The following is a 6,259-nucleotide window of genomic DNA, read 5'->3' as shown; positions in this document are numbered from 1 at the left end:
AAAAAAAAAAAAAAAAAATGAGGGATCCTAATTCAACAGCCCATGGGAACACTAGATCTTACTCCTCCTGGGCCCCCTCACTGCAATCCTCCTGTTCTTAACAATTGCCCTTCATGTCATACAATTCCTGTCCTCATTTATTCAAGATAGGGTAATTTAGTTGTCAGCCATAGTTGCAACCCAATTCCTACTGCTCCCCAAACCCTCTCCCAATGTACCCCAAACCCACACAGCCCCACCAACACCCAACTCATCCCACTGAGGGCAATTATGACCCTATCCAGCCAGAACTAATTTCAGAAGACAGACCATCATCCCCGTCACCCCTTTTAACAAGAGTCAGGAATGCTGGGGGAGGCCTAGTGGAACCCTACACTAACACCCACTTCCTCTCCTCCTAAGACAAAGGAGACAAAAGATCTGGTTAGCCCCCAGCCCCAAAGTTTGTGCCAAAGGACCCTAACTTTCTGGAGAAGCTTTATATGGGGCCCCTATGGCCCCATATAAAAAGGGTCTATAACTGACCCCAGATGCAGATACCACCTTTACACTGCCCAGGTGGGTCACCCCTCTCCTTTCAATAAACTTGGCCTGAATATCTCTGCTCCAGTCTCATCTCTAGGCGTCCACTTACACCAGGTATCCTCAAACTACAGCCCACAGGCCACATGCAGCCTGCCTAGGACATTTATCCAGCTTGCTGGCTATTTTTGCCGCCGCTGCCTGTCCTGCTTAGCAGCCAACTCATCCCGGGGCCCACAGTCCAGCCCTCCAGCGGTCTGAGGGACAGTGAACTGGCCCCCTGTTTAAAAAGTTTGAGGACCCCTGACTCAGACCTTTCAGGCTCTAAGAAATTAGGTCTCATCAGTATCTTCAATAGTTAGCTTTTATAAAAAAAAAAAAAAAAAAGTAAAAATAGCCGAGCATGGTGGCTCACTCCCATAATCCTAGCACTCTGGGAGGACTGCCTGAGCTCAGGAGTCTGAGACCACCTTGAGCAAGAGTGAGACCCTGTCTCTACTAAAACATGAAAAACTGAGGCAAAAGGATAGCTTGAGCCAAGAGTTTGAAGTTGCTGTGAGCTGTGATGCCAAGGCACTCTACCAAGGGTGACAAAGTGAGATTCTCTCTCTCAAAAAAGAAAAAAGCAGCTCAGCACCTGTACCTCAAGCAGCTAGGGCACCAGCCACATACACTGGAGCTCACAGGTTCAAATTCAGCCCAGGTCGGCCAAACAATAATGACAACTACAACTTAAACATGAAAAGCCAGGCATTGTGGTGGACGCCTGTAGTCCCAGCTACTTGGGAGGCTGAGGCAAGAGAATCACTTAAGCCCAAGAGTTTGAGGTTGCTGTGAGCTGTGGGCAACAGCTTGAGACTCTGTCACAAAAAAAAAAAAAAAAAAAGCAAAAATAAACCTCAGTAATACTTACTTTGTGGGGAGGTACTCAGGTTTTATATACACTTGAGGAAGAGTGCTTAGCCTGGGCCTTAATATACAGAAAGCACTCAATGGCTATCAGTTGATTCTGGGTTACTTTTCTTTAGCTTCTTTTTTTTTTCTTTAGCTTCTTATATAAAATATAATAAAGACATTCAATTTTTTGGTGACCATGATTCTTCAATATTGGGAGGGCAAGCAAAATTGGGCATCTACCCTACCTAATCTTTGGATGTTATAGAGAACTCCCACAAATTTATGTTCCTAAACATTTTCACTAGTGAAACTGTTTAAAATAGCTTTTTAAACAACTTTTAAAATAGCATGTTTTAAAGGCTTGCCTACTAACATGCTACACGTATAAATCAATTAAATTCAAAAGAAAATGTACTACTGCTAAACATGAGTTTCAAGACCAGCCTGGATAACACAGTGAGACCCTATCTTTACAAAAAAAATAAGAACAATTATCTGGGGTGTAGCTACTTAGGAGGCTTAGGAAGAAGGATCATCAGGAGTCTGAGACTACAATGGGTTATGATCACACTACTGCACTCTAGCTTGCATAACAGAACAAGACCCTGTCTCCAAAAAGAAAAAAAGGAAAAAAAGAAAAAAAAAATGAATTATTAATATATTCAAGTAGGCCAGACATGTTGTTCAGCATTTGATCCTTACTATGCCATTCATTTCACACAATGATTCCAGTGGTTATTATTATTAACTCCATTTTACAAATAAGGAAAGTGAGGCATAAAGAGGTTAAACTCACTCAAGGTTGCACAGCTAGTAAAAAGAAGCAGGATTCAAACTTGGGTCTCTGATATTCTATCTATTTTAGCATTCAAACTCTAGCTAATTAGTTTTAGAATAAATGACAGCATAATTCCAGCAATCTTATTCCTAGGTGCATATGTATAAGTGAAAACTTGTATGCATACGTATGCATGAATTTTTATAGCAACTCTACTCACAATCACCAAAAATCTGGAAGTAACTCAAATGCCCTTCAATGATCAATAATTTTAAAAGCTGTGGTGTATCTGTATAACAGAATACACATATTACTCAGCAACAGAAAGGAACAAATTATTGATAGACACAACTTGGATGAATTTCAAAAGAATTATGTCAAGTGATGAAAAAAAAAAAGACTCAAAAATACCATACTGTATAGCAGAGACCAAGAAAAGGGGCAAAAAAGTCTCAAAAGATTCCATACAGTTTGACTCCATTTATGTGACATGCTCAAAATGAGAAACCCATAATGATAGAGCACAGAGCAGAGGCTGATAGAATTTGGGGTAGAAAGAAATTATGACTAAAGAAATAGCATAAGGCTGGGCATGGTGGTGGCTCACGTCTGTAATCTTAGCACTCTGGGAAGCCCAGTCCAGTGGATTGCTGGAGCTCAGGAATTTGAGACCAGCCAGAGCAAGAGTGAGAGCCCCATCTCTACTAAAAATGGAAAAACTAGCTGGACGTGGTGGCAGGCGCCTGTATTATCTACAAGCTATTGGGGAGGCTGAGGTAGCAGTATCACTTGAGCTCAGGTGATTGAGGTTGCTGAGAGCTAGGCTGGCATTTTAGCCTGGAGCAACAGAGTGAGACTCTGTCTCATAAAAATAAAAAAGAAGAAATAGCAAAAAGGACTTTTTTGGGGTAATAGAACTGTTCTGTACCTTGATTGTGGTGGTGGTTATAGTGATTTATACACGTCCTAAAATCCACAGAACAACACACAATCCAAAAATGCCATGTCATTGTATGATTTAAAATATTAATAGGACATCTTTTCATACTGATTTCTGTATTTTCCATTTACATATGCATTTACTATAACAGTTCTTTCTACCTACCACTAATGATAGGATTTAAAAATTAAAATAGTTATCCTATAAAGTGAAAAAAACATTATCAGGCTGTACATTTAAACTGAATGATGACAGTCATCTCTTTAAATAAGCATTCCTTAAAAGTTAAATGAATTTGGATGTTTATTCCCATTAAGATGAAAACATTTCACTAAATTATTAGAGGACATATTTCATATAGCAATTTGCATAGTAAAACAAAAATAATAATCTAAATTAACACTGGAAAAGAGAATGTGATAGGATGAAGTTGTCAAAAACAACCATGTTTGGCTGGGTACAGTGCCTCACGCCTATAATCCTAGAACTCTGGGAGGCCAAGGCAGGTAGAATGCTGGAGCTCACAAGTTCAAAAGCAGTCTAAGCAAGAGCAAGACGCCGCTTCTACTTAAAATAGAAAAAAAAAAAACCTAGCTGGGCATGGTGGTATGGTAGTGCACACCTGTGGTCCTAGCTGTTTGGGAAGATGAGGCAAGAGGATTGCTTGAGCCAAAGTTCAAGGTTGCTGTGCAGTACAATGATGCTATGGCACTCTATCCAGGGAGACAGAGTAAGTCTCTGCTTCAAAAACTAAATAAAGAACTATGCTCTTTCTACAACTTTTCCATTTTTGATAGAATGCATTTATGTATCACTAGTATAATTAAAAAAAGAATTGTTAAAAAAATTAAATAATCCTTCTATATTCAAATGGAGATGTTTTGCAGGTTGCAATATCCTTCCCTCCATGGGGCTTCCATACCTTTGGGGACCCCTTGGTTACTTGTATTCTACATAACACCTAGGGCCTCACTCATAGCACACTGGGTACTGTATTTGTCCACTTGTATTGCTATAAGGGAAATACCTGAGCCTAGGTAATTTATAAAGGAACGAGGTTTATTTGGCTCATGGTTCTGCACACTATACAAGAAACTATCAGGAAGCTTCCAATCAAGGTGGAAGGTGAAAAGGGAGCAGGTGAGTTATATGACAAGAGCAGGAACAAGAGAGGGAGGAGGTGGTACCAGGCTCTTTTAAACAACCAGCTCTCACATGAACTAGCAAAGCAAGAACCCATTCGTTATCATGAGGAGGGCACAAGCCTTTTATGAAGGATCTGCTCTGAAGACCATACACCTCACACCAGGCTCCACCTCCAACAATGGGGATCAAATTTAAATGTGAGATTTGGAGGGGCCAAACATTCAAACCATTATCAGACACTTACAATTGTTTGCTGAACTGAACTGCACCTGGCAATATAGGGAATAAAAATGACTGACAAATGGTCACTAAAAAAACCTATAATCTACATAGAATAAATCATGCTCTAAAAGGCACACATACAATTTTAGAAGAGAGTAAGACAAACATACAATGTACTGTCAGTGGTTCTGAGGTCTTTAAAGCCCAAAACTGGCAGAATCCAAACCAGAATCAATTATTCCTGGCTCCCTAGGCATAAAATCATAAAATCCAAGGGGTTAAGAAAAAGAAAAGGAAAACTAATCCGTACTGAGTTTCTATGTGCCATGCACTGAATTAGACATTTATGTAGATTAAAATTTGTTTTAGGCTCGGCGCCTGTGGCTCAAGCAGCTAAGGCGCCAGCCACATACACCTAAGGTGGCGGGTTTGAATCCCCAGCCCGGCCCGCCAAACGACAATGATGGCTGCAACTAAAAAATGGCTGGGCGTTGTGGCGGGCGCCTGTAGTCCCAGCGACTTGGGAGGCTGAGGCAGGGGACTCGCTTGAGCCCAGGAGTTGGAGGTTGCTGTGAGCTGTGATGCCATGGCACTCTACCCAGGGGGATAGCTTGAGGCTCCGTCTCAAAAAAAAAAAAAATTTGTTTTAGAACTCAGGTTTTAGCCCAGACATGGAAAGCACTGGGGAGCCATCATTTTTACCCTTACAACAAGGAAAAAGCTACGCAAACTGAAAAGCAACTACTTTTCTTGGACATATCAGGGAACTGAGGTCACAGGACTCCCACTATCCCAATATCTAGAGAGACATTTCTGCAGGGAAAAACAGGATCTTAAACACATAAATCTGTAAGAAGATTAAACTAGAAATTCTTGTAAATTCCTGGAGACTAGAGTATGGGCTGGCATGAGAGGGCAAAGCTCCTGGACTCAATATAGAGGGGTTCCTATCCTCTTAGAAATTTTTCCTATAGGAATCCTACCAGGCTATCACAGGAAAGATCAGGGAAAATCTCAGAGAAAGCTCCCACCATGGTGCTAGCTGGCTAAGGAAAACAGAAGCCCCTGTGAAACTCAGCCGGATTCCTTTCCTTTATCGCCGGTATAGAACAAAAAGGCTTAATTTTCAGGGGCTTGATAATACTAGTGGATATTCACTGCGGCTAGAGGAAAAAATAAATAAATAAAAGAAGCGCCAGTCCTAGAGGGGGAAACAGAAATCTTGCCAATGATATATACTCAAGGCGCAGATTCTAGATTCTAATACCTGCCTAAGTCTGAGGTTTAATCAGATCGTAAGATAACTCCCTCCTCCCTCACCAACTACCACCTGGCAAACCAGCTATGTGGTAAACAGTAGAATACAACCATGAGAGTGGTAAAAGACAGCTAAAGGAAAAACCTAAAGACAAGCAAGAGTCAAAATGAAGATATCACTAGAGGAATTAGAAATCTCTAGTACCCCTAGCAAAAAAAACCAAAATCATCACACACACATTATATACAGGCAACTTCTAACTAGATTAACATAAATCCCCACAAACATGTTTTTCTCCAAGTACCTCAAATATTTATCTGAGCATCTCCTGCCCATGTTTAGTTTTCAGCATGTTTATGAGGCATAACAAAGGCAAGAAAACACTCTGAAATGACACAGCAGTCATCAGATCAAGACTCAGTATAATGGCTCGGTGCCTGTGGCTCAAGTGGCTAAGGTGCCGGCCAAGTACACCCAAGGTGGCGGGTTCGAATCC

This window comes from Otolemur garnettii, unplaced genomic scaffold, assembly GCF_000181295.1.
Source record: "Otolemur garnettii isolate 467f Iridium unplaced genomic scaffold, OtoGar3 scaffold00153, whole genome shotgun sequence".
NCBI lineage: Eukaryota > Metazoa > Chordata > Mammalia > Primates > Galagidae > Otolemur > Otolemur garnettii.
The sequence above is the reverse complement of the archived record's forward strand: the minus strand, read 5'-3'. Positions refer to the sequence as shown.